General features: G+C 41.8%; 1 protein-coding gene across 10 annotated transcripts in view; it reads left to right on the plus strand.

The window, feature by feature from the left end:
- The window catches only part of FGGY (FGGY carbohydrate kinase domain containing), a 415,080-nt gene that overhangs the window by 354,555 nt on the left and 34,618 nt on the right, over nt 1-25,907 (plus strand). The window lies entirely within an intron of this gene.

The following is a 25,907-nucleotide window of genomic DNA, read 5'->3' on the forward strand; positions in this document are numbered from 1 at the left end:
GTCTGCTGGTTTGAACTTGGATGAGTTACTAAACTCCACGGGCTCAGGTGTCCAGCAGCCATAAATGGATACAAAGTAGAATAATGTGGCATCTCCCTAAATGCACACATACGCCACCGGTGGCACTCAGGATGACTTTAGCTGGCATGTGGACACTCGTTTTCTAATAGTTATAAATTTATTTTAATGTATATTAGAAAAAAGGTAACCAACACCGTACCTATGTTTTCATAGACATTTCTGCTTAGAACAAGGCAGTTTGAAAAAAGAAAAAGGAATTTATTTGGAATTTAGAAAATATATTACATGTATAATACTACAGATGGTACTTGGATATGGAAACAATTATGAAGATGGTATGTGAGTAACTAAAATTTGTGAAATAATAAGATAACATGTGTGAAAGTGTCTCATGTATAGAAGGCCCCAGTAAATGCTTCCTTCCTTTCTGATTCATCTGGCTAGCAAGTGGCAGAGCGCAGGACTAACCCTCATAGCCTCAGACTCCCAGTCCGGTGCCCCTTCCAGGACACCTTTAACTCTACTGCTTCCTGTCTGCCTGCCTCACCCAGCATCCTACCCCTTGCCACTCATCCCTCAGGAAAAATGCAGTGAGTAGGTATTTCAGAAGTGACTAGTGGCTTTGCAAAAATGTTCTGATGAATGTCAATAATAAATAAAGTATACCTAACAGCATAGACAGTGTTAGCATTTGGAAAAACAGGAATTGGAATCTGAGAATTGAAAGGGCCCTCAGAGATCATCTCACCCAATCCTGCCTTTTACGGATGTGGAAGTTGGGACTCAGGGAGGGGAAGTGCTTTGTTCAGAGCTCTTAGCTGATCAAACCAGGATGAGGATTCATATAAAACGTGCAGATATAAAATGTTACATGTTTTTGTTTTTGTTTTTTTAAAAAAAAGACCTGTTTCCTGCTTTCCAGAAAAGTAGCAGGGATGTACCACAAAAGGACTTTTATTTCCACAAATCTAAAAATGTGGAAGGTCATGCTTCATACTGTGCCCATCAAGAAAACATTGTAAATGATCACTGGAGAAGGCATTCCTGGTGGTATTCTTTTGTCTGTTTGCTTGCTTGTTTGTTTTAATTGTAAAATACACGACAAAATTTACCATTTTTGCGTGCACGGTTTAGTAGTGTTAAGTATTATTCACATTATTGTGCAACCAATATCCAGAACTCTTTTCATCTTGCAAAACTGAAACTCTGTACCCATTAGACAACAATTCCTCACCTCCCTCCCCTCCAGATTCTGGCAACCACCATTCTGCTTTCTGTCTCTATGAATTTGACTACTCTTGGTACCTGATATAAGTGCCATCATATAGTGTTTGTCTTTTTTTGTGACTGGCTTATTTCACTTAGCATAATGTCCTCAAGGGTCATACCCATAGGAGCACGTGTCAGAATTTCCTTCCTTCCTGGTTGTTTTCTTGATGCGACACAGCCTGTTCTCTGTGGTCCCCGTTTGTACCCATCATCACTGTGAAGACTTTGGCGCGCTTAACATTTTAGTGACTTCTATCCAGTGGTGAAATATTGGGTTGGCCAAAAAGTTCATTCATATGGAAAACCCGAACGAACTTTTTGGTCAGCCCAATATCCCAGTTGGGGATGACAGCAACAGTGAAAAGCGATATCTGAGAAGAACTTAAACCCCCTTCTCCCAGTCTTTCCTAAGTAGGTGACAAGGGAGAGAAATGAGATTGCATGCTGCATGCCCCACCCTCACCCCCAATTTCCTTCATTGCTTCCACCCCAAGTCTTCAGTCAGCCGCAGAGGAGCAGTGGGGCAGTGGGGTTAGTGGTTTCAAAAGTGGATTTTCAAGTAGAATAGCCTTGCATTCCAGTCTAACCTCTGTAACTTACTAAATCTAGGATGTTGGATAATGCGATTAAGCTCTCAAAGCCTCATTTCTATTATCTGTGAATGAACAGAATAATACCTGTATCCAAATTTAAAAAAAAAAAAAAAAAAAGCTTGCTTTTTCTCTCCTTCTGAGTGGTGAGATATTATTTTCTGGATACTATATTTTAGTTTCTCAAGTTAAAAAATAATAATACAGTGACCCCGTCCACTGGGTTGTTCAGAGATGGGGTGTGATGTTATCTGACATTTTGGCCACTGAGATGTCTTGTTCTAGGCTGAGGATTTTAGGGAACCTCATGACATTGGAAAGGAGACGATGCTCATCTATTATGCAGCATCTGTATGTCAGATACATTACTTTTCCATCCAGAACAGAGTAGAACTCTATTATGGCCCTTGACTCTTTGCATCATTAACATATACTGTCTCCCCAGCTTGTCTTAACCATCCCTGTTCCCGCAACTCCCACCCTTGAACAGCGCCTAGCATAATGCCCAGAAACCTACAGATGTCCCCCCTCATTTAAAAAAAAAAAAAAGTGTTTCTTTAATGCATTGGGGATCACTCAACATTTGCCTGCGTTTATTTGGCCACTAATACAACCCCATATCTTAAGATACTCTCTTCCCACTCCGATACCCCCATGGCCTCATGATAAAAGGTACCATTCATTCGACCTCTCAAGTCTGGCAAAGAAGGAAGCCTGGGTATAGAAACTGATTTTGGCTCTTCTCTGAGCACTCTCCTTGCTGACCACTCAGGAATTTTTTTTTTGACCCTGGCTTTTGACCCTCCCCTCTTCTTTCTTTTGATAAACCGGACAGCTGTCCCCAAAGGGATGCATCCATTACCTTTCACTAGAGTTGAGTTTACTTTCCGTTGCATGTTTCTGTTTAAAAAGAAAGCCTTTTAAAAGGGTCGAGCATACACTGAGTGTGTACTTAATTTTTTTTTTTTAATTTATTTATTTAATTATTTTTGGCTGTGTTGGGTCTTCGTTTCTGTGCAAGGGCTTTCTCTAGTTGCGGCGAGCGGGGGCCACTCTTCATCGCGGTGCGCGGGCCTCTCACCATCGCGGCCTCTCCCGTTGCGGGGCACAGGCTCCAGACGCGCAGGCTCAGTAGTTGTGGCTCACGGGCCCAGTTGCTCCGCGGCATGTGGGATCTTCCCAGACCAGGGCTCGAACCCGTGTCCCCTGCATTAGCAGGCAGATTCTCAACCACTGCGCCACCAGGGAAGCCCCTGTACTTAATTTTTAATATGTGTGTGCCCACAGCCAAGAGAACAGAAGAGAAGCCTTAAATAACAGTGAGACTGAATTGTACCTGTGTGTTTTATGTGGCACTGATTCCTAAATGTATATATTCTTAGCAGCCAGGTATTATTTAATACATCCCCATTAGCCAAGATGCCAAATCTAAATGAAAACCACTTTTAAATATGTTTAATAATATTATGACTTTTGGTTGACTGTCAAACTAACATAACTGTATGTCTTCCCCAAGCCAACCCTCAGTCACTGTCTTACATTTTTACTCTGAGTGCTAGTTCTTTTGTGCTATCAAGCCAATTTTGATCATAAAACAATATATACCACAGACTTTCAGCATCGTTTTCACTGGGCCCTTAAATGTGAATGTTTTAGAAAGAGAACAACCCTGAGTTGTTTGTTTTTTTTTTTTCTGGCTGAAAAACGAAATGTCTCTTCTTCATGGGGTGAGCCCCTGAATTTAAAAGGAAATTAATAAATGTCTTAGAGATACTAAATTGTTTGTAGTTTCTGTAACAAATGGTGTCTGCCTTTTGACTTGTTATTGCTTTTAGTGTTTTGTACTAAATGTACTATGTTCATTATTTTTTCTTGCGATGATTCAGACTTCTGTTCGTTTTGCAATAGCGCCACCTAGGGGCTCTTGGGAACATTGAATGTGCTGCTAAAATGTTCTCAGTACCTTTTAAAAAAGCAATCCCCCTGCTCTTTGAGATGCAGTGACAAAAGGCTTGTGGGTCTTGGGGTTGAAGAAGAGAGAAGGCAGTAGTAGCCTGATGAGATAGGTTGCTAGTTCCATCCACCAGGTTTCCAATCTGGAGGCAAACCAAAAAGAGCTATAACTAAAAAGAGTTCTTTTTATAAAGAGCTAGCCAAACTTGGAGTAAAATATTCTGTTCTAGAAGATATTTTTAAACTATTAATAAAACATCAGTGCATTTATTTAACGTGTTTAACTCTTGTTCTTGTTTTCAGTAGTTTTCTTACTGTTTTCATCCTTCTGATAGGCATTTCCTGTAGAGATTGCAGTGAAATGATTCTTGCATGTGGTGCTTTGATTTGCTCTCTTGTAGTAATTACTTGCCTCTCACATCTCCAAATGTTCTCCTGTTTTCTGTCTTCATTGTTCTCTGTATTAGTCCTTACAAAGTTTTATTTCAGCCTTTAGCCTGTTTATTCTTGCCACTAATGTTTCATTATCGTTTCTTCTAGTTCCTGGGTTCTTACCTGGTTCTTTATGTTTACATCTTAAGGCTTTTTAAAACCTGATTGAAACTATCACAAATGTGTTTATTAAAAACATAATACAATTCTTTGATTATATAAATGCTGATAAATAACTCTTATAAAACTCTTTTTTGCACCATATTAATTTCAAAATAGGGAACATATGTTTAACTTTGTACACTGTGGACGTTCTATGATTCATTTTAAAAAGTAAAAGTAGTGCATAGCAACACATAAAATTCTTATAAGCAGGTATTAGCTACGTGTCATATCTCTTTGGAGATGATGATGACAATGACGGTGATTTTAGGCAACATGTGTTGATGCTTTCTACGTGCCAAGCACTGTTCAAAGCACTTTACATGAATTAACGTATTTAATCACCACAGCAATATCATGGAACTGGATCTAAAAGTATTCCCGTTTCACATATGTTTACAGAATGCTTATGCGTTCCCAAAGGGGAAACTTCAACAAGGTAACGTATGAGCCTGCCATAGTTAGTGTGCAATAAAAGAGTTAACATTATTAGTTCTTTCTTGTACTTTGGGAGTCAGTTTTGGTCACTTTTCTTTGTCCCATTAACCAGCTTTCCCTTTGGAAGCTTGTGCTTCCCTTCACCCTTTGATACCTGTCTGCTTCTCCTCACTGTGTGCCTCTAGCTTCATCTATTGAAAAATCACTGTCTGCCCTCACAGAGCTTATATTCCCACTGGGAGGAGTCCAGTAACAAGTAATTCCAGAAACAAGTAATCACCATAAATAATACGATTTCAGGTAGCCAAAAAATAAATAAATAAATGAAAATGCTGTGAGAGAAAGTAAAGCAACGTAAGGGAACAAAGAGAGACCAGGCAGATGAGGTGGGAAGGACTGGCTGTGTGAGAGGTGGGAAAGGCCCTCCTGAGGAAGGATGTTTGAGATGAGACAGGAAGGGCAGAGAGCACAGGGAGTGCAAAGGCCCTGGGATGGGAATGAACTGAATGTATCTGAAGAAAAGCAAAAAGACCAGGGAGGCAGTCCTTGTTCTCAAGTTTCTTAGAATCTTGCAGGGGAGAAATACAGTAAAACAGACAACTGTACTAGAGTTGGCTCTGTGCTGTCTTAGGTGATGTACCTCACCCAGCCTTCAGGAAGCAGAGAAAACGCTCCAAAGGAGTGACAGTTGATTCATGACTTGGAAGTGTTAACTAAACAAAAGGGTGTGTGTGTGTGTGTGTGTGTGTGTGTATGTGTGTGTGTGTTTTCAGGGTCTGAGATGGGAGGAGGGTGTACAGAATTTTAGATCTTGGGAACAAAGGATTCACGAACCTAAAGGTCAACTCAGTATGTATTGGATGAAAATGTGAATTTGAGTGAATAAACGAATGAACAAATTAATGCTTTTGTCTTGTAGGGGCAGCTCATGAGACGGAAGTGTAAAGCCGAAAAGCATTTTGTTAGTTCACCTTGATAGATCACTGTTCCAAATTCTGCCCATCATTTCCCTGTAGGCAGACTCTTATGAAGACCCGTATCATTATCAAAAGGCTGCTTGCCTAGTAGATCATTCAGGGATTTATTGGGAAAACGAGCTAAGCAGTCATTTTAACCTGGGGACTGGACATATCCAAAGCCCAATGGCCAGCATTCCTGTCTTTCCTGAGCATTGCTTGGATGAGAACTATGGGATGGATGAATGGTTGAAAAACGAAGTCATAATCTCAGGGCTGTGCATAGAAGGGAGAGTGTCTGTTCGTGTTCGAGACCCCAGAGGTAACTGCTGGCTTGAAAAGTAGGGGCCTGGCTTCTGGTCTTCACTCTACTTGTGGTTGCGGCATTGGTCTCTAACCTGTACAGTGGAGTGGCGCCAGGCAGTGGCTAAGGTCCCTTCCAGCTCTGGAATTCTGTGTTCATCTTAATCTGCCTGATGAAGAGAGGGAGGGAGTGAATGTGCATGGGCACCAGCCCTGTCCTGGGGTACTCGCTCCCCCAGAAGCCTGGGCTTCTCTTGGCCCAGAGCACCCCAAGAAGCTGTCCTAATCTGCCACACTCACGGGTGGGTTCTGGCCGTCCACCACCTGTGTTCCTGCAGAGCCATGAATGACCACGTTCCTGACGGCCTCCTCCTTCCCCTGTGTCTGTTCTTCTGCAGTGATCCAAGAGCTAGGTATTCCTGATGTAGCCTTTTCTTAGAGTCCACACAGGGATCCTCTGGTCTGCCCATTTTCCCTCTCCCCTTCCTGCTCTAAAGCCACATCACAAGCATTCAGGTCTCAGCCCCTCCACTAACCACCTGTGTGGCCTTGGTCAGGTTTCTTAATCTCTCTGTGCCTCAGTGTGGATAGCAAATAACCTATAGGGTTATTTGTAAAGATGAATGAGATAATTCATATAAAGCAGTTAGCACAGTGCCTGGCACATCATAAGTGCACCATGCATTGCTGCCTTCCTTCCTCAAATGTTTTCTGCCCCTTTCTCAGGCAAGCAGGAAGGATCCTGAGGTATACAGGACACCTCTGCCCTGAGGAGTCCAGACCAGTGCCTCCTGTGAGGCACATGCTTTCCCTAGGTTACCTCATTGAGTCCCCACCACGATCCAGAATGATGCTTATTCTTCTCAGAATTCTTTTCAGACTGCAGCCCAGAGACCAGAGAAGTCATGTGACATTCCCTGCAGCATACAATTTGTAAATGGCACAGTTGGAATCAGAGCTCAGGTCTCTCAGACTCCAAATCCAGTGCCCTTTCCCCCACTTCACCCAGGCTGCCATCGCCTGGCTTGTTTTGAAGAGAAAAAGAAGAAGCAGTGCATCATAGGAGTGATCATATGGGAAATCAGCTCTCCTTTCCAGGACATCCACTACCAGCTTTCAAAAGAGGGGGGACCACTAGGCTCGAGAGCCCAGCTCCCAGCAGCCCTTGCATCAACCCATCTGAAAAGGATCCGTCTTTAAAAGCAAGGAGCCAGAAAAAATAATTCATACTAAAAACAAACTCTGTCATGAGTCATTTGACTTTGCTTTCCCCCGAACGCATAGTTTATGTCTTGGGCGAGCTAAGGCTAAAGGAACATCTGATACGTTTTAAGCTAGCAGAGCTATTATTTAAGGAGCTCTACATCCAGTGTGTGCCCATTGGACCCATGGTTTAAATCAAGGCTTGTGTTAAGGGAGCCTGACAGTTTGTTATTGCTGTTGTAATTGTTTCGGCGTGTGATTGTGTACGAGTTTTATCAAGGTGACAAGAATCTTTGGTCCACGATTCAGAAGTTCTCAGGTGGTGAACTAACCTACGCAGTAGCTATTCTGAGTGAATCTGTGCCTGAGAGGAATGTGTATAATGTGCATGTGTTGAGATGGGTGAGCCCCTTTGGAAATGAGAGGGAGAGAATAGGGGAGGGCAGCTTCCGAAGGAGCTGCTTTCTGGTTGCATCAGCAGAGGAGGGAGACTCAGCCCTGGGTCAGAGTATTGCTCAATCCTGGATGAACAGGACATAACCCAGAACACGAGGCAAGTGTCTCGGCCTCTGTGGCCGACTCGCTCCTCTTTAGATAACAGAAAAATGATGGAAATCGACTTACATTGTAAAAACTCAAACATCAAAGGGTAAACGGGAAAGGCACAAACCTCTCCTGTTCCCAGAGGTAATCGCTATTATCCATTTTATATGTCTTTCTAAGCTTTTTAATGCATTCATAGACATATATGTGTATATAGGGTCATATAGTACAAACTGTTCTGCAAGGTTTTTTTTCACTTATTAGATATTTGGAGTATGTCAGTGCATATAGAGCCACCGCATGTCTGTTACATATTGGTAGTAATTCCACAGTCGGCATATATAAAAAATGATTTAACCAATGTCCTATTGATAGACATGTAGGTAGTTTCTAGTATCTGGCTTTTGCAAACAGCAATCAAAGGATCATCCTGGGTATGGTTCTTTATACACAAGTATGAAAAGTTCTCTTGGAGAGATACAAAAAAAGGTGGAATTTCTACTGGAGGGATTTGTGCCTTTGAAATTATGTTAGCTGTGGCCAAAATGTCCTCCAAAAAGGCTGTCCCAGTTTGTATTCCTGCCAACGGTGCCCCTGTTCCTTTGCCAACACTGCATATTGTCAGTGGTTTAACATTTTTGCCCATTTCTTGGGCAGAAAATGACTGCTCATTGTTCTTTTCCTTTGCCTCTGCCCTGTTGCTAGTGAGAATGAACATTTTCTTTATATCTTCAGTCTCTTAATTTCTGTCTTCTGTTAATGGCCTATTAACATCCTCTCTTCATTTTCCTCTAGGGTCGTAGGTCTTTCCCTCGGGGATTTGGAGGGGTTCTTCGTGTGCTCTGTGCATCAGTCCTTTGTCTGTCATTTATCTTGAAGACTTTCTTGTAATAAGACCTTCAACATTCACCTTTGCTTACAGTGTCTTATACAGGAGTTTTAAATTTTCATATACTCACATCTGTGAATCTCCTTCTTTATGGCTTCAAGATTTCTTGGAAGCTTTCCCTATAAACTATTTCTTTTCCTGGAGCTGTGTTTTTCAGAATAATAACATTTTAGACTACAACACCCCGGGTTAGCAGAATGGTCTCTGTTTTTGCAGACATTCTTGATAATTTCACCATTAATTATGAGGAAATTTTGAAACCATATGGATCAGTCCTAGGCAAATGAGAGGCAGCAGGGAACTAACTAGGAGCAGGCAGCCTGAAGTCATATATATGGGCCTTGGACCATATCCAGACTCCTGTACTTACCACTTGATTTGGGAACATCACTTTGCTGCTCTGAGCCTTAGTTTATTTCTCTGTAAAATGGGGCAAATCACAATTTCAAAGGGTTACTGTGAGGTTTAACATCTCCCATATCTCAGCCTACTCAATACATGTTTGTTTCTGCCCCTCCTGATAAAAGGTCTTTTTCTCCCCCCGCACATGTAAATGTAACTGGTCACTTAAGACTGTTGACTTTCGTCTCTTCTGAGGATCTTGTAGCTGAATCGTGGAGTCACAGCTTGCCCAAGAGTCTGAGGCAATTTCCTCATGATGCATCTCTGTGGGCCTAAAGGAAACGAAACACCTACACCATTGCTCAATGCTGGAAAATTCTCCAGGGTGGCCGACCCCTCTTGGCGGAGAGAAACCAGGGCTCTGGGGGGCTACTCCAGTCCATGTGGGTGGAGAGCTTTTGTAGTTCCTGGACTCACTGAGCCTCCTGCTTGTGCGGGAACAATTCCCTCTCCTTTGAAATCATCCGCTCTTCCCCTCCCCTTGCCTGGCATCCTTCACTTCTTATAGCAACACAGCACGTGAAGTTGGGAGCCCAGACACTTGAGCCAAACTGCCTGGGTTCAAAATCCAGCTCTGCCACTCTTGTGAGGCCTGGAACAAATGTCTTCATCTCTCTCTACCTCAATTTCCCTATCTATAAAATGGGAGTACTGGTATGACCTACCTCATAGGGCTGTTATGAGAGTTGATACTTATAAAGCCCTTGGCATATAGTACAGTGATCAAGGAGCTACAAAGAAATCATATACAGTATCTGAATCCTGGCTCCTCCTTTCACAGCCAGTTGACTTTGGATAATGTACTTATTCTGACCTCAGCTCTCTCATTTGTAAAATGGGTATGAAAATAGCTATTTCATAGGATTGCTGGGAAAGTCAAATGGGATAACGTATGTCATGAGTATAGGGCTTCAGTTATTGGTGGCTACTGTGGTGATGGTTATTGAAAAAGACAGGAATGAATATGCAGGGGATACCCAAAACTCAAAAGCAGAGAGGCTGGTGATTAAAAGAGAAGGTTCTGGAGTCAGACACACTGGGTTGGAATTCAGCCTCCACTACCCTTGGCCCTGTGACCTTGGACCTAAACCTTTTTGTCATTCAGTTTCCTGATCTGTTAAATAAGATTGATAGTGGTGCCTACCTCTAGGCTTGTAGGCTTGTTATGAAGAGGAAATGATGATAAACCAGGAACATAGAAAATGCTTAATAAAATTAACTGTTATTGTTACTCATATCTCCTGCCCATCAAGGGGAAGATTCTTGTCCGCAGCCAGGAGTCCCTGGGTAGGAGAAGTGGCAGCACAGCCAGAGCCCCTGCCCAATCCATTCTGCTGGGTTTGGAGCACAAGGTAGGAAAGAGGATCAAAACTCAAGAAGGGAAACTGAGGCAGAAGCCTGGTTTTTACAGATCAACCAAAATGATTGAGGTAGAGAGAAAAAAATCACAATTAAGGATGTCCATCAGGATTTATCTGCAATGATATATTTCATTTTAATTCTTAAAGCAGTCCTATTGGGTAGGTTCTGTTATTTCCAGTTTTCACCTGGTGAAACTGAGGGTGAGAAAATGCAAGTGACTTGCGTAAGATCACACAGCTAACAAGTGGAGGAGCGAGGATTTGTGCCCAGAACCATCCGGCTCCAAATCCCTAATGCTACGCTGTCAATATCTGTCCTGCCTCTGTTGGGAGTGACTCAGAGGCCAAGCAGGAGCGGGCTGGGGGGGGACCCTGTCTCTGGGGGAGCAGAGGAGGTGGAGACAAGGGCAGTGGGCCTGGAGCTGACAGGCTGCATGTAAAAGTTTGGAAATTTTGCCCTGAAAGACAAGAGAGTGTTTTCAGCTGAGGCCATTTTCAACTGTACCCTGTGTACTAGGCCAAGGGTAAACAAAAACACAGCCATAAATAGCACTCCCCAGAATTCTCATCACAACAGCCCACTGTGCTCTTTCTGTTTGGAGATGACTGTCGAAACACTTCGTGTGAAGAGGTCTGAATCTGTTACTGTTCACCAAGTCAGTCACAGCCCGTTCGAACGAGGTGCCTTGGGTGTGAGTAGAGATGCAAGAATCATCAGGTGACCAGCCATTATGAAGTCTCACCAAATGGCCTGCCCGGGAAACCAGCATGCCTGGACTAGGGCCAGGCCTTCCTAACGCCACTGCTTGGAAGGGGCCCATCCTAGTTCAGAGGGCCTGCCCCAGCTCCTTACAGAATATGTTTTTATAGCTATCCTTTCTCTAATTAAACATAAAGTATCAAAGCTGGAATCAACTGAACAAGTCATCTTGTCTAGTGCATTTAAAAGATGGAGACATTTGGTTCCCAGTGGGAGGTGACATTCCCAAGGTTATAGAGAGAAAACCTGAGACTGGAATCCAGGCCTCCTGATTCTTAGTCTAAAACATGTCTAACGCTGCCGTCCTGAACCTTTCCAACACAGTTGCAAAATTTCTGCCAGCCTCTCCAAAGGGCAGGGCTGGAAGGTGGGAGAGGTGGGAGGGAGGTTGTGTTTGTCCTTGATACTTTCTACCTTGCCCTCTACATCTGTTCCCCCATTTCAGTGTTTCCTCTCACTTGTCAAAACTAACTAGTCCTGTGAGCCCAAATCTAGAGCCTTGAGAAGCAGCTTCTCGGGTTTGCGGAGTCATTCCTGCTGCCCTGTCCAGGGTTTTTTCCTGCTGTGGCAGTGCTGCTTCTTGAACAATGGACAGGCCCACAGACCAGGAGGATGCCTGGCTCAGCCCCTCTTGGGTGGGTTTCCCAGGTGAGATGTGGCCTCCCCAAGTATCATTTCCACATCTCCAGAGGCAGGCCAGGAAGAGGAAAGGGATGAATGTTAATTGATCACCTGATAACATGCTGGATTATAACCACATTTAATCTGTAACTGAGGCTAGGTGTACTGAAGTAGGTGGATGTTATCATCTCCACTTGCAAACAGGAGCAAGAAGTTAGAAAGGCAAATCATTTGTTCAAAGCCACACAGCCAGAAAGTGAGAGAGTTGGGACCTGAACTTAGACTTGTGTGAAAATCCAAAGTATAAGCTCTTTCAAGTTCACCAGGCTAGAGAAAGTGTGCACACAAGTGCACACACACACACAGTGGAAGAGTGCCTTCTAAACTGTGAAGAGCCCCCCACCCGTGCAGGATGATGAGGATGACAGCACCCAGTCCAGGCCAAGCATGAAATGGCTCCCGACAGGCGGGTGCTTAGCCTCTGGGGAAACTGGCCTTCCACGAGGAAGTCTGCGGAGCACAGCCATTACTCATAGAAGCTTCTTACGAGGAGGGGAGTGGAGGGGCTCTTTAGGGGCAAGGGTCTCTCAGCTAGTCCAGTAGTTCTCAGACGTCATCAGAGGGCTACCACAGGCAGAACCGACTGTGTAATTTATGGGATCCGGTACCCAAATGAAAATGTGGGCCCCTGGCCGGGGGCAGGGAAGTCACTCGTGGCTGACAGGTGACCCCCAAGGGTTTCCAGCTTCCCAGTTGCCTACCCAACCCTCCGTGGCAGTGGGGAGTGGCGGGGAGAGACACTGCTTGCCCGGCCCTGAGACACTGCAGGCTCACAACCTGGCCTGGCTCTCCCCACAGCTGTGCTCGTCCCTACACTCCCGCCACCCCATGCCATGCTGTCGCCACCCCATGCCACCCTGTCGTCACCCGAGGGGTGCATGGTCAGCAGTGGAGAAATGGGGTAAGGTGCCAGAAGGCAGGGAGCAGGCTGGTCCTGGAAAGGGAAAGGCCCCACACCCAGCACATGCTCTGCTGTCCCATCAGCCTTCATCTGCAAAGCACACATTCAAAGGTAAAATTAAGAATTTCAAAACAGGGACTGCAGATCACTAAACCCCAAGCTTGAGCCTTCCTGGCGTGGGACCCTGGACGGCTACACAGGTGACATACCCGTGAAGTTTGCCCTTACTGCAGGTCCTTAGCCAAGTTTCACTAGTACAGAGGAAGTGAAGAAATAAGGGCAGTATGTCGAGTTTTTAACAAAGCTGTATGTAAACAATTTAAATGATTTCCCTGTATTCTGAGATCACGGTAACTTTTATTTTTTTTTTGCTTTGATGTTAAAATCTTTTTTGTTACGACATAATGGTCAGAGTAAATGTTAAGTAGGCTTTTTGGTGTTTTTTTTAAAGGTTCTTGTTTGGCAAAATAAGACGCTGACGATTCTTTGTAGGTCTCCAAAAGGTTTGGAGATTGTATTGGTCCAGGGATTGGAAACTCCTGAGCTGGGGCTTTCAAGGAGAAAGCCCTTCCTGATTGTTGGGGATGAAGCCTTTTCCCCAGCTGCTGGCATCAGAAAGGCATACAGTTAGTAATTGTGATATATTTCAGTATTTTCTAGGTACATCTTTGCTTTTGTGAAGTCTAAACTCTGGTGGAGTCTGTGAGAAGAGGCAACACAGAATAAGGGCATCAAAGTCAAAATTCAAAGGCTGAAACTCCCAGTTCCCTGTGACCCTTGAGAGATCATTTCTCCAAATATCCCAACCATCAGGAGCTCCACAGAAGTAAATTGGAGAGGTGATAACACACCCAGGACAGACCCAGCCTATGTCTTATGTCCTGGTCTAATTATTAGTAATCGATCATTAAACTGTCCAGGACTCAAAGGAGAATTTATTGGGATAATAAACTACGGCTACCCTTATTAAAGGCTCCTTCACCTCTCCTGAGGCAACAAGCCCCACAGAGGCTGCTGTTTCCCTGGGCAGGAACCCATGGTGGCCAGTTGAAGGGTTGCATTTGTCCTGCCAGAGGCCTGGGCTGGTTGACAGCCTGGAGCCTGGAAGATCCCCTTGTGGTGGTAAATCTGTGTGACTCCCAGCCCAGCGGCTCCCACCATTGTATTTTTTTGTACCAAGTCGAAGGCCAACCCACTTTCAATCCTTTGATGAGGGAAAATATGTCAACACAATGGTCCACTGAACTCTGGAAATAGACAACATGCAATGCTTTTTGGGGTCTGTAGCCTAAATGGTTTTACTCCAGAAGATGTGGAATTAAACATAAAGCAGACAGCTAATTGCTATTAAACCCACATGCTCCAAACCAACCATTACGGTCTCTTCTCAGTTACAGAACCAGAGAGGCTTTCCCTAGAATAGACGTTGGTAGACTGGGCTTTGGGGTGAGAAGCAAGAAGGAGGAAGAAGGGGAAGAGGAGGGCAAGAGAGAAATAACACGTCACAGAGGGGTGCAGTTCTGAAATGCACAAAGTCTGTGCCATTTAATTGGGATTACTTTTTCTTTTTATCCCATGTGGATTTCTTTTTATCCATATGGAAAGAAGTCTTTGACAATACCTGCTTCAGAGTCTCAGGTTTAAGAAGCCAATCACTGACCCGAGGAAAAAGAGACATAAATCACTTTCAAGTTCTTCAGACAAAGAACAGCTCAAGGCAAGCTGGAGCGTTTGCAGGGCATTTTTGTGACATTTCTGGATGCCCTTTGTTTCCCCCTTTCAAGAAAAGCCCTTTCTTTGCTTGCCTTCTCACATAACAGCTTGGGATTCTTGTCCCCCCCCCAAAATGCATTTGAACTTGTGGGTTTGTTAAGAGTCAGGGCATGAAGCATTTTTCCATGGTAGAAAATTCTGGCATTCCAAAGCAGAACTAATGTGAGATTTGGGAAGGCTGCCCTATTTATGCACTTAATTAGGGCTCCCCAAAGGCAGCTGATCCATTGGTGTCATAGGAAACCGACGCCAAGGCCAGCAAAGGCTGAAAATGTGTGAGTACCCAAGAGGGGGGTGAATGTAGATTCCACACCTGTTCCCCACTGACTTGGATCAGGACTCAAGGGATATAAAGACGAGGGCTTGCCTGAAATGCTCATTTGGATCCCAGGCCTGATTTCATCGTTCTGTGTGTCACCAGTGTTTGAGTCAAGTCCCAAAACACTTGGAGATAAAGGATCAGAGTTATAGGTTCTCTTTGGATCTATGAAATAAGGTCTTGGTTCTGAAGATCTGTGAAGTTGACAAAATTGCAGTGGAAAAATTATAGACTTTAAAGACCAACCAGCCTGTGCTTTGAGTCTTACTCTGACACTAGTAGATGGTGTCAGTTTTTGAAGAAGTTATCCAGTTATTTCCGAGATTTAGTTTTCTTCCCTATAAGAGGCCATACTAATACCTCTTCCACGGGTTCATTATCGTAACAACAGCTAACATTTGTTGAGCAATTACGGTGTGTAAGGCACTGTTCTAAGAGCATGAACTGTATTAACTCTTCCATCCTCTGTAGACCATATAAGGTAAAGTCTGTATTAGAGGTTGGCAAACTGCTCCCCATGGGCCAATTTTTGCCCACTGCCCATTTATGCAAATAATGTTTTACTGGAACACAGTTATGCCCATCTGTTCATGTCTACTCTGTGGCTACTTTCATGCTATAGCTCCAAGGTTGAGTAGTTGAAACAGAAACTGTATGTCCAACCAGATCTAAAATATTTACTATCTGGCTTTGTACAGAAACAAATTTGCCAACCCCTGCTTTAAATTATCCCAATTGAAAGATGAAGAAAATAAACCATAGACATATTTTGGGGTCTGTGCCCCATGGCATGTGGGATCTTAGCTCCCCGACCAGGAATCAAACCCACACCCCCTGCATTGGAAGTGCAGGGTCTTAACCACTGGACCACCAGGGAAGTCCAACCATAGACATTTTAAATAGCTTAACTGAGGTCGTACAGCTGGTGACAGATAGAACTAGGATTAGAACCCAGTATCCTGACTCCAGAACTTGTGATCTTCACCAGTATCCTACATGTATAATAATATACATGAATTGCCCAGTGCAGTGCCTGATGCATAGGAGATGCCTGACACATCTGTTTGCTTAGCGATCCTTTGCATTCCCCCACGGTTCTCCTTTGCCTTCTGCCTCCTTTTGCAGGTTCATATCAATTCCTATTGCCTTTTCCTTCTCTTCTGCCAGATTATGTTTTCAATTCTGCAGACTTCTGGGCAGTTTTATACCCATTATCTCAATGCATCAAACAACCCTGTGAGGTCGGTATCATTATCTTCACTTAAAAGATGTAGAAACCACTCCCGACCTCTGAACTCCCAGGAGTTTTTACACTTCATTTGTTAACCCTCAGAGGAAACGTTGCTAGGAGCTTTGGGAACATTTATTTAATGCTGAAAACTAACATTAGAGAAAAAATCTTGACAGTTACTCAAGAAAGGATTACAATCTAATTGGGGTGAGAAAATAGTGTAAAATATTGGAACAACAGCAGGCATTTTAAAAGTTAAGTTATTTAGTACAGATCGTGAGTGGGTGTGAATTCAGGGAGCTGGGACAAGAGGATGGACCGGGGGTGTGGGGTGCAGGCAGGGGCGGTTTCCAGGAGGCGGTCCAATGTGAGCTGGGCCTCGAACGTGGGGCAGGATTTTAAAAAGAGAATCTCAGATTTGAGTGTCATGGGAGTGAGGAAAGGAACCACAGAGAGAAGACACAGAAATGGAAATGTCTCAAAGGGACAGGCCCAGCAAATCCCAGAGAACTCTGGCAAATCAGAATGAGTAAATAGGGAACAGGTTGTGTTTGACTTTGAAGGCCAGAGAGAGGGCCTTAGAATAATAATAGTGCTAATTATGATAACAATAGTGCTAATTATGATAACACTTAGGTGCAGGATTGCTGACCCAGGCACTCTAGATTCATACTCTCCTTTAACCCTACCAACCCTTCAGTGATATAGGTATTGTCCTATTTCGCAGATGAGAACATTTGAGGCTTAGATTGTAGCAATCCAATGTTAGTGGGAAAATTAGAACTATTCCACAGGCCTAGTTCAAGAGCACAGGGCTTTTTGTTGTTACTTTTCTTCTGTGGATACACGTGCTTGCAGGTGGGGTTTTAGATATGCCCATACAGTATAATCTTAGGCTCTGCTGGTTAAATTGTTCTCGCTTTCTCTGATGCCATAATCTATTATCAATTGCTCGTGGACTCAGATGGAGAACACCAGGAATTAGAGGCTCTACACCTGGACCACTATGATACCTCCTGTCACAGGCACTAGGGAGCCATGGAATGCTTTTGAGTGGGAGATACCATAATGAAAGGAACTACTCTGCCAACGAAGTCAGGCTGGATGAGAGCTGGGAAAGACAGGAAGGAGGAGGTAGTATGAACTCACAAGTGTGATATGCAGTTGTTAGTTCACCTTGGATTGAGCCACAAGAGCTAGGGTTTGGGGTGACTGAAGAGGACATGGCAAGAAGAGAAGGGCAGATTTATGGAGTCAGAGGGCCATGACCAGCACTGCTTAGAGCTTACTACTAGACAGCCATGCTTGATGAACAGAGGACTTGGAGTCTGAAGATTTAGGTTCATATCTTGGCTCTACTGCTAAAGTTGCACTGTGTGAAGAAAGAGGGAGAAGGGAAGAATTATATGCTGTTTGAGTTAGACAGCATCTCATGTGTCTTCCCATCAACTCTGGGAGGTGGTAATAATAAGAGCAATAGGTAACGTGTAAATACTTCTGTGTGCCAGCACTTTCTGTGTTCTCTTCTAGCCATTTCTATATATTTTTAATCTTCATAGAAACCCCATGAGATAAGGGGCATTGTTATTCCCTTTGGATAGATGAGGTGACTGAGGCACAGAGAGGTTAAGTAACATGGCTATGGTCACACAGCTGGTAAATAGAGAAACTAAGCTTTGAATCCAGGCAGTTTGGCCCCCAGAGTCCATGCTCTTAGTCATTTTCACACTGTCTCTAAGGCACGTTTTACCTCGAGGAGTGTTCTGGGGGTAAGATTATTCTATGCCACCCTGTAACCTGCACACTGACAGTCCTGCCTCTGCACCGCAGGGTCAGGGACCTCCCACTGAGGAGGCTTCCTGCCACACCCTGGTACTTCTCACAGCTGTCCGGAACCTTTCACTCCATCCTCCACGCAGACTCTCACACCCTGACCTCCTGGCTCCTGGCCACACCCACTGCCCTTGATTCTAGCTTCCCACCCCTGTAGGACTTGTGTCCCTGTACCACACCTCCAGCTCCCCTTCTCTGAATAATTTGTTTTTGTCCTTTGGACACTTTTACCTCTTTGTTCAAGGTAAGACTCTAGCACCCAGGTTCCTCCCCCACCCCATGCCAGCCCACACAAGTGGCATCCCCATCAGATTTGTACCAGCTTCTGGGAACAGGACCGGACAACTTGTTCAGCCACTTTCTCAAGGGCTGGTCCCTGGCAGCTTTACCGGTCCCACCTGTTTCCAGCCTGGTAGCTGCCAATCCAACTAGATGGGGCTATTCTGGGAGCAGCAAGAAGACTTAGTCACCCTAGTTGAGTCCTCCTTAACAAAAGAAGTCAAAAGGCCTTTTGTTGTTGTTTGTTTGTTTTTGTTGTTGTTGTTTGTTTGTTTTTGTTGTTGTTTGTTTTCTTAATGTGCATTAAAATTCTGCCCAGGATGCACTTCCCTGGTAGTCCAGTGGCTAAGACTCTGCGCTCCCAATGCAGGGGGCCCAGGTTCAATCCCTGATCAGGGAACTGGATCCCACATGCTGCAACTAAGAGATTGCATGCCACAGCTAAAAACCCGCATGCCACAATGAAGAGCCTGCACTCGGCGACGAAGATCCCACATGCTACAACTAAGACCCGATGCAGCCAAATAAATAAATAAATAAATATTAAACAAAAAAAATTCTGCCCAGGATGCTATAGCAGTTAAGACATGGCCCCTGAAATCAGAAGGATATGGGTTCAAAATCCAGTTCTGCTACTTGCTAGCTGTGTCATCCTAGGAAAATTGCTCCATCTTAGTTCTTCATTTGTAAGGTGGAGCTAAAAGAAGGCCTATCTTATGGGGTAGTCGCAAGAATTCGGTGAAAGGATGTACGTGAGCATGTATCACACCACCTGACCAGCAGTAAGTACTCAGTAAGTGGTAGTTATTATCAGCATTATATTAAGTATCATTATATAAAGTATCATTCAAGACTCCCTGGAGATAGTTCATTCAGACAGTTATTTACTCAACGGACATTTATCAGGAGGCAGTTGTTTGCCAAATCTATGCCAGGTACAATTATAGGATGTATGTTTATGAAAGGAAGGAATGCATGTTAATCACTTATTATAGGCCAGACACTGTTCTAGGCATTTTAGGGACATATTTCACTTCATCTTTTTTTTTTCAAGTACATATTCATTATTTTAGTTTTTTAGTTTTTTAACCTTATAAAGTATATATATATATATATATATATATATATACATTTTTTTTTTTACAGTAGGTCCTTGTTGGTTATCTGTTTTAAATATAGCAGTGTGTACATGTCAATCCCAAATTCCCAATCTGACTGCCGCTACCCTCCCCCATAACCATAAATTCATTCTCTAAGTCTGTGAATCTGTTTCTGTTTTGTAAATAAGTTCCAAAAAGAAAAGATACAAATGAACTTATTTACATTTCATCTTGATAAGGGCTTTGCAGGCAGACATCATAATTGTCATTTTACCGATGAAGAAACTGAGGTTCATAAAGGTTAACTCCCCCAAAGACGTGGCCAGTGATTGAGTGTAGCCTTAAATCAACCAAGATGTTCTGAGATCAATTCCCCACTATTGAGAGGTCCACATTTTACTCTCATACTCATGCAATCGAATGCCTTTATCTGTGCACCTTTCTGGTTAAAAGGAAGTACAAAGGAATGTGTTTTTTATTTCATCCTTATTGGTACAAACCTCTGAAAGAGGTGAGAGCTCTGCGCCTATCTTAGCATTCCAGCGATGAGCCTGGTGGGGACTGCCCTCCAATGATGGGGGATTTCGTCATCCTTCAGGATAACTTCTCTGCTTACGTGGGACTAGAACTAGAGAGGGAGAAGGCAGCAGGTAAGGAGCTTATATTGGACTCACCCAAGGCGTACTTTGCAAGTTATTTTGTTTTTTTAAATCAGTCCCAGTCATAAGCTTGCTTTTTGGATCCATGCCTTATGCCTCTAGCCATTGAAAGCCAAGTATGTCAAGGGAAAAAAGGTCCTTCAGTTAGTTGAAATTTTATTCTGTTTCTACTTTGGTGGTTTGAAACTAATTACAGACTCTGGGTTGTGCTTACATGTCCAAAATGAAATGAGAGTTTGAGCCAATTGCTCTAATAACGAGGAGAGGAAAATCCACTTTTCTTTCCATTATCTAAAGATTTCAGGCATATGTGAGTTTTTTTTTTTTTTTAAATCAAATTATGTGAAAAGTTGGCCTCAAGCCTTCATTTCACTTTGCCTTTCTAGAAACTAGCCTGAAATTTTGTTTTGGAAAGGAGATGACATGCCTTAGACTGCTTCGGCGGGACGAGAGGGTCTTGTTGGAGCAATCGCAGGCTAAGAGATTTTGGTATTGTTATGATAAAATGTTTGTGTATGCTTGGGGGAGGGAGGTGTATTGCAAAGGACGACTCTTCATTTAAATATTTTTTGAAAGGCTGGAGTACCTAAAATAAATTTCAAGATGAACAGTTTCCATTCATCTCACTTATTGATTCATTTATTTGGTCCTCACTGTTGCCTAGAAGGCCCGCCCAGCCTGGCACCCACTCCTTTTCTGACTTCATCTCCAGCTCTTCACCCCTTGCCCAGGCCACTCCATCTACCCTGGCCCCTTCACTCTCTGTCCACGTACTAAACACACTCCCACCCCTGGGCTTTTAGACGTACAGTTCCCTCTCCATGGAATCCTCTTCCTTCGATATTTGCATGGTTCATCCTCTCATCCCCTTCAGATCTCTGCTCAAATATCATTTTATCAGAGAGATGCCATTCCTGCCACCCTATACAAACTGCCTTGTCTACTCCTGTCATTCTTTTTTTCTTTTCTTTTCACACACACACACTGTATTTTATTTTTACAAGAGAGAAATAGACTGACACCAAGCATTGTAAATGGATGACCACAACAAAAGCAACAATGATTGCAATTACCAAACACGAAACACACTCATACTATGTCATAATATTGACATTCAGTCCAGTAATCCTCCACTGTAACAGCTCCTTTACTTTGCAGTGAAAATTGATTTGTATATTCTTTGCCTCTGAGTCCTTGTGGGATTTTTCTTTTTTAATTCAAACAGAAAGTCACAAAAATTATACTCATCCTCATCAGTTCACTCAGTCCCATGTAATTAAATTTTTTTTTCATCTTGATCTTTTGTTAGCACTTTTATGAGTTCATCAGTTTTTCATTAGAGTTCTGAAAATGCTTATTCATTCAGTTCATCCCGTCATTCTTTATCCCTTATCCTACTTGATTTTGTTTCCTTAGTACTTATCGCCATCTGACATAATGTATGTGTATGTGTATATGTGTACATGTTCATATATGATTTTAATAAAATATTTGTAGAACAGTTTTGTATTTATATAAAATTATGTAATTATATCTCTGTGAAGATATACAGAGAGTTTTCATAAACCCCATGCCCAGTTTCCCTTATTATCAACATCTTACATTAGTATGGTACATTTGTTGCAATTAATGATATGCAATTAATGATACCAATATTGATATGTTATTATTAGCTAAAGTCCGTAATTTATTCAGATTTCCTTAATTTTTTTCTTTTTTTTTGTCCTTTATCTGTTCCAGGATCCCATCCAGGATATTAGATTACACTTAGTCATCATGTTTCCTCAGGCTCCTCTGGTTTTTGATGACCTTGACAGTTTGGAGGAGTACTGGTCAGATGTTTTGTAGAATGTTCCTCAACTGGCATTTGTCTGGTGTTTTTCTTATGATTAGACTGTGGTTGTAAGTTTGGGAGAGGAAGACCACAGAGATAAAGTACCATTCTCATCACATCACATCAAGGGTACATACTATCAACATGATTTATCAGTGTTGATGTTGACCTTGATCACCTGGCTGAGGTAGTGTTTGCCAGGTTCCTCCACTGTAAAACTACTCTGTTTTTCCACTTTCCATACTGTTCTAAGTATGGAAGTTACTAAGTGGAGCCCACGTTTACAGAATGGAAGTTATGCTCTACTTCCTTAGGGGCGGAATATTTATACAAACTTGAAATTCTTCTACATGGGACATTCATCTCCTCTTTCTTTCTTTCTTTAAAGTCATTTCTTTATGATAGCATGGGCTTATAGATATCTGTGGTATATATGGGGTTATAATCCAATACTACTTATTTTGTTGCTCAATTCTTCCAGTTTTGGCCATTGCAAGCTCCTCAATTGCCTTCTTTATCTCTCTGATATAACGTCATAATTCTGTATGTATGTTGTTTTTAATTGCTTCTTTAAATTTGGGCACTATAGGATGTTCCAGGCTCATCTTTTGTATTTCTTGCCCCAGCCCTAGAATCAGCCACTTCTCCAAGGAGCCCTGATTCTTTTTATTGGAGAATGGTATTAGGAACCAAGATCTGGGCACTAAGTGTGCTTCATTGCTACTGAGCTGTTGTTGCTTCTAGGGAGGCCAGCTGACAGTGCAAGGAAATATATGTGTGTGTACACCCATCTCTATACATATTATTATATGTAATCATCTCTGCCTACTTTAAGCTACACATTAGTTTATACTGATGTCTCCAATTATAATCTGTTACTACATGAATCGTTCTAGCCTTCCTTTTTGCTTATCTGTAAACTCCCACTCAAATAGTGAGAAACCTGGCTCCCATCATTCACCATCAATTTTTTAATTGTTCAATTCCAGTATTCTTATATAGAAATATCAGAATTGTTAACCCACACCCCTATGTGATATAGCTTTATCAACTAGAGTACAGTGCTTATGTACAGTTTCTTTTGCCTTTAGTGTTACAAACTCTACTCTTTTCCAAAATTACTTAGGTCAGCACCTTTATCTCCCACGACCTTCGGTGAGATTGTTTCATACATTTGTAATACAGTTAGATTGCTTGACACATACTACATTCCATCACAGGATTCCCCTCACCTCTGAAATTATTTTTTTGAATTTGCATACATTAAGGTTCAGTCTTTGTGCTGTAACATTCAGTGGTTTTGACAAATGCATAATGTTGTATATACACAATTACAGTATCACATAGAATAATTTCAGCACCCCCCAAAGAAATCCCCTGTGCTTCACCTATTTAATCATCCCTTCCTTCTCCCTGAGCCCTTGGCAACTACTGATCTTTTTATTACCCTAGTAGTTTTGCCTTTTCCAGAATGTCACGTAATTGGGATCATGCATATGTATCCTTTTCAGACTGGTTTCTCTCACTTAGTAATATGCATTTAAGATTCATCCACATCTTATTGTGGCTTGGTAGTTCATTTCTTTTTATTGTGTAATAATATTCAGTTGTCTAGATGTACCAGTTTGTTTATCCATTCACCCACTGAGGGACATCTGGTTGCCACTGGTTTTTGGTGACTATGAATAAACATTTGCATACAGGTTTTTGTGTGGACTTAAGTTTTCAAATCAGTTGCATAAATACCTAGGAACACAATTGCTGGGTTGTATGTTAAGACCATGTTTAGATGTGTTATAAACTACCAAACTGTCTTCCAAAGTAGCTGTATTATTTTGCATTTCCACCAGCAAAGAATGAGAGTTCTTCTTACTCCACATCTACGTCAGTGTTGACATTGTCAGTTTTGCAGATTTTGTCTATTCTAATAGTTATGTAGTGGTATATCATTACTGTTTTAATTTGTAATTCCGTGACGGCAAATGATGTTGAGTATCTTTTCATATGATTATTTGCCATCAGTCTATCTTCTTTGGTGAAGTTCATATCTTTTGCTCATATTTTCACTGGGTTGCTTGGTTTATTATTGTTGAATTTTAAGTATTCTTTGTATATTTTGGATACAAGTTCTCAGATACATGTTTTACAAATATTTTCTCCAAGTCTGTGGTTTGTCTCTTCATTCTCTTAAAATTGTCTATCACAGAGCAGTTTTTAAATTTTAATGATCCAGCTTATCATTTTTTTCTTTCGTGGATTGTTCTTTTGATGTTGTATCTAAAAACTCATCATTAAACCTAAGGTCACCTTGATTTTCTCCTGTGTTATCTTCTAGAACTTTTACGGTTTTACGTTTTACATTTAGGTTTATGATCCATTTTGAGTTAAGTTTTATGAAAGGTGTAATGTCAGTATCTAGATTTTTTTTTTTTTTTTGCCTGTGTGTGTCCAGTTTTTTCAACACCATTTGTTGAAAACACTACCCTTTATCCTGTTAATTGACTTTGCTCCTTTGTCAAAGATCAATTTGATTGTGTTTGTGTGGGTCTACTTATGGGCTTACTCTTCTGTTCCATTGATCTATTTGTCTGTTCTTTCACCAATACCACATTATTGTGATTATTATAGCTTTATAGTAAGTCATGAAGTCAGGTTATGTCCATCCTCTAACCTTGTTCTCCTTTAGTATTATAGTGACTAATAAGTATTTTGCCTTTCCATATAAGTCTTAGAATCATTTTGTTTTGTTTACAAATAGCTTGCTGAGTGTTCAGTTGGGACTGTGTTGAATCTATTGATCAGGTTGGGGAAATTTGTCATCTTAACAATATTGAATGTTCCAATCCATGAATATAGAATATGTCTCCATTTACTTAAATATTCTTTTTCTTTCATTAGAGTTATGTACTTTTCCATGTATAGATTCTATACATTTTGTGTTAAACTTATACCCAAGGACTTTGGTTTTTTGCAGTATGCTATTGTAAATGATTTTAACTTCAAACTCCAATTTTTCATTGCTAGTAATTGGTGGGATGTAATTGACTTTATATATTAACCTTATATCTTGTGACTTTACTTTGTTCCCTTACTAGTTTAAAAGGTGTTTTGTTTATTTTTTTTATTCTTTGAGGTTTCCTACATAGTCATGTCATCTAAGAATAAAGATAGTTTTATTTCTTCCTTCTCAATCTGTATGCTTTTTTATCTCTTTTTCTTGTCTTACTGCACCAGCTAAGAGCAAAACAATCTTGAATAAGAGTGGTAAGAAAGGACATCCTTGCCTTGTTGCCAGTCTTTGGGGGGAAAGCATTCAGTTTTTTCTCATTAAATATGATATTAGCTGTAGAGTTTTTTGTATATGTTCTTTATCAAATTGAGGTTGTAGAGTTTTTTGTAGATGTTCGTTATCAAATTGAGGATGGTCCCATATATTCCAAGTTTGCTGAGAGTTTTTAATCATGAGTAGGTGTTGGAGTTTATCAAATGCTTTTTCTGCATCTATTAATATGATTATATGAATTTTTATTCTTTAACCTGTTGATGTGGTGAATTACACCGATTGATTTTTTTTGATGTTGAACCAGCCTTGCATACCGAGAATAAATACTATTTGGTTGTGGTGTGTATTTCTTTTTATACATTGTTCAATTTGTTCAATGAAAAATCAGTTTCATTGATTTTTTTTCTGTATTGTTTTCCTGTGTTCAATTTCACTGATTTCTGCTTTTTATTATTTAGATTTTTCTTCTTGCTTCTTTTTCTTCTTTTTTTCTTTGCTTAATTTAGGCTTAAATTGCTCCCCTGTCTTTGGGCTTCCACAAGAACTCCTCCTTAAATAGAGCCCGCATCTTGTAGCTCTTTCAGTTGTCATCCACTATTATTACACTGGAGCCCTGTTTGTATCATTTTAAGGTGTAGGGAAGGGAAGCAGCCTAGAATCTTTTGATTTAATCCTGGGCCTATGTCCTTGGGTTGTGACCTTCACAAATGTTTCTTACCTTTTTTCCTCCCT

Source organism: Eschrichtius robustus, chromosome 3 (assembly GCF_028021215.1).
Source record: "Eschrichtius robustus isolate mEscRob2 chromosome 3, mEscRob2.pri, whole genome shotgun sequence".
Lineage (NCBI taxonomy): Eukaryota > Metazoa > Chordata > Mammalia > Artiodactyla > Eschrichtiidae > Eschrichtius > Eschrichtius robustus.